This window comes from Benincasa hispida, chromosome 10 (assembly GCF_009727055.1).
Source record: "Benincasa hispida cultivar B227 chromosome 10, ASM972705v1, whole genome shotgun sequence".
In the NCBI taxonomy this organism is placed as follows: Eukaryota; Viridiplantae; Streptophyta; class Magnoliopsida; order Cucurbitales; family Cucurbitaceae; genus Benincasa; species Benincasa hispida.
In genome coordinates this window covers 12,489,059-12,492,502 of record NC_052358.1, presented here as the reverse complement: position 1 = coordinate 12,492,502, position 3,444 = coordinate 12,489,059, and the positions used below count along the sequence as shown (strand labels likewise).

The 3,444-nt window shown below is 45.0% G+C and overlaps 1 non-coding gene across 1 annotated transcript; it reads left to right on the top strand.

Moving 5' to 3' along the window:
• The first annotated feature begins 835 nt into the window (after window positions 1-835).
• On the top strand, window positions 836-938 carry LOC120089622. The gene has a single exon (XR_005485295.1). It is a non-coding gene; the product is annotated as a small nucleolar RNA R71 (small nucleolar RNA).
• Window positions 939-3,444: the final 2,506 nt, after the last annotated feature.

The window sequence follows — 3,444 nt, the reverse complement described above, 5'->3', positions numbered from 1 at the left end:
TACCTCCTGCTTTCCCACGTTAGATGTGCTGGTTTTCGAATGGCTTGTATTTTTTGGCGTTCTCTCTTCCTGATCCGTTGAACATGTAATGCGTTCTTTTGAAGGACTATTGTTTCTTGGATTTATCTTTCTTTCTGCAAGGGCTCTTACACTCTGCAAGTCACTGCGTGACATTGCTCTTTCCCCTTATTATTCCCAGGTGTCTCTGTATTGCTAGGTAGAATGCTTGGCTGCCTGCTTTTCAACTCGCTTGCAATCTACCCCACCTGGATTTCCAGGTTTTTGATTGATGACGCCTGACTCTTCATCATTGCGTCGTTGTGGGCTATATATTTCTTCAATAGGTTTTCTAGCGGAGTTCCAGAACACGATGCATGGCCACCTCTATTGAAGCGCTGTTGATGGGTTACTCTTGATGAAACATACTGACTGAGGGTTTTGAGAACACTCAGCATATGAGTGAAAATCTCCGCATCCCACACAGGTTACCATGGGTTGCCCAAACGCCTCCACTTGATTCACCTTTTGCTGGTTTGGTGCGCTACCTAGCGTTATGTTCTGTAGAAGGCTGGTCATGGTAGTCACTTGAGCGGAGAGCGTGGCTATCGCGTTGGCATCAACAAAGTTAATGTTATGAGATCTTCTTTTCTTGTCATTTCTTCCATCGTATGTGTCATCTACCCACTCCATGTTATGTTTGGCAATGCGGTCTACTATTTCTTTAGCTTTAGTATAGGATTTGTCCATCAGTCCTCCGGCTGTTGCTGCGTCTGTTGCCATCTGTGACGCCCTGTTTAGTCCGCCATAAAATTTCTCCATCTGAATAGTCAAAGGTAGCCCGTGGTTCGGGCAGTTCTTGACCAAGCCCTTGAAACGCTCCCATGCAGCGCTCAAGGTCTCAGTGTCTTCCTATTCAAAGTTCATGATTTTCCGACGCCTCCTCGCATTGGTGGTAGGTGGGAAGTATTTCTGCATAAACTTTTCCACCAACTTTTCCTATGTGGTGATTTCCCTAGGCTCTAATGAACTCACCCATTTCTTTGCGTCGTCTCACAAAGAATAGGGAAACAAGGAGAGCCTGATTGCCTCTAGTGTGATTCCAGGAATCACAAAGGAATTGCACGTTTCCAAGAAATGCTTCATATGGGCATGAGGATGTTCGCCACGGCTCCCCCAAATTGCCCAGCAGTCTGGAGTATTTGGAGCATAACAGATTTCATTTCAAACCTGATTCCATTAGGCGTCGGATATATGATTCCTGGAGAGAAATCATATAGCACAAGGGACGCATATTCTCTCATAGGACACATGCTGTTGTTTTCCATCAAGATTGGGTTCTGTGTAGCGTGAGCCAGTTGCTGAGCTAGTTGATTTTGTTGTTCTTCCGCAATTTCTCTTTCCCTTTCTGATGGGCAGACAGAGAGATTGAATCAGATACTGGAAGACATGTTGCGTGCCTGTGCCATAGAGTTTTCAGGAAGCTGGGATGCTCACTTGCACTTAATGGAGTTTGCATACAATAATAGCTACCAGTCCACTATTGGGAAATCACCCTTTAAAGCCCTATATGAGAAGAGTTGTAGGTCCCCTGTGTGTTGGGATGAGGTAAGAGAGAGGAGATTGTAAGGACCTGAATTGGTGCAGACCACGAATGAGGCAATACAGAAGATCAGGGTCCGTATGCAGACAGCCCAGAGCAGATAGAAGAGCTATGTCGATGTAAGATGTAAGAACCTGAAATTTGAGACTGGGGTGAAAGTGTTCTTAAAGGTGGCACCCATGAAAGGTATTCTAAGGTTTGGCAGGAAAGGAAAGTTGAGTCCGAGATTCATTGGACCTCTCGAGGTCCTAGAACGAGTTAGTCCTGTAGCTTACCGTTTGGCCTTGCCCCCAGAGTTGTTTTCAGTTCATAATGTCTTCCATGTTTCGATGCTAAGGAAGTATGTGACAGACCCGTCCCATGTAGTTGACTACGAGCCCTTACGATTGAATGATAACTTGAGCTACGAGGAGAGGCCCATAGAGATCCTTGCCAGAGAAGTAAAGGCATTGTGCCATTGGGAAAATGCTTTTGTGAAAGTCCTATGGTAGAACCACCAGTTCAGGGAGGCCACTTGGGAGCGAGAGGATGAGATGAAGGCCCAATACCTGGAGCTTTTTCAAGGATGAACTTTCGAGGACGAAAGTTCTTTAGGGGGAAGAATGTAACATCCGCACCTTTCTATTTATTTATTAATAATGTTATTTTTTTTTCCAGTAATTGTTCTAGTTGAAGGGCATGTTTGAAAATTTGAATTTAAAGTTTAGCGAGGATTAAGTGTTGGCATGGAAATTATTCGAATTATTCAACTTTCAACCTCAATTTGGAAATTTATGGCAAGAAGTTATTTTCTTGGGAAAAGAAAAGAAATTAAGTGGTATAAAGTGGTTTAAGGAAAAGATTTAATTTGGAGTTATATTACTTTCCTTTTATTATTATTATATTATTAATATTTTTTTAAAAATAAAAGGAGCACCCACCCCCTCCCTACACGCAACCCTCTCTCGACGAGTGCCCCCCACTGTCTCATCAGACCGCTGCGCACTTCCCTTCACAGCCGTCCAACCGCCGCCGAGCCCTCCTCACAACCAAGACGCACCTTTGTCCACCGCATGAGCCAGACCTACCGCCGAAAGCCGCGCCTCCCCTCACTCTCTCATCAGACCTACGTCGCGCCTCCTTCGTTGCTCAGATTAAAAGTCGCCGCCGCTCGCCCAGCCGATTCCTCCTCCATTCGTAGTTGCGTCGCTCAGCTAAAGGCGTTGTTTTCGTTCGTCTGACGCCCCTCTGTCGGAAACCCATCTTTCAAGCCCTCAGCCTAGCTCGCCGTTCGTCTGATCCGTTCAGCTGCCACCACTTCACGCTTCGCCAAACCCAGATTCGTCGTCGACCGTCTCCTTTGTCGCCGTCGGATCTGTCCTAGGTATGGTTGAGGTAGCTCGGTTCGATCTCTTAGCCATTAACGTTGGGTTTCGTCATTTTGATTCATAGTTGTTGGGTTTTATTTGAAGGTGAGTTTTAGCGAAGCTTGGACTTAGAGGGAGCGTCGTCAAGGGAGGTTGGAAGTGATCTTCATCCTTTGGGTAAGTGTTTTTGGATAGTTTGGACTTGGGTCTGAAGTTTCGCTATTATGGTTGAACTGAAATTATTTGAGTTGTTTTCAGAATTGGAACCGCTACTTCGGGTTGCCGCCATAGTTTGGTCGTCTGATTTTTGTTATTCATAGAGTTTCATTTGAGGTAAGTAATCTTACCACTGGAACTGCCCATGGGCCAGGTTTTAGTTATATGCTAGCATGATGAGTGTATGTTATGGTAAACGTTAGCATGTTGATTGATAGTATGACTTGGATCAAAGTATGTTTTGGCACGAGTCCTGATTTGATTACATATACTCCTAGGCAC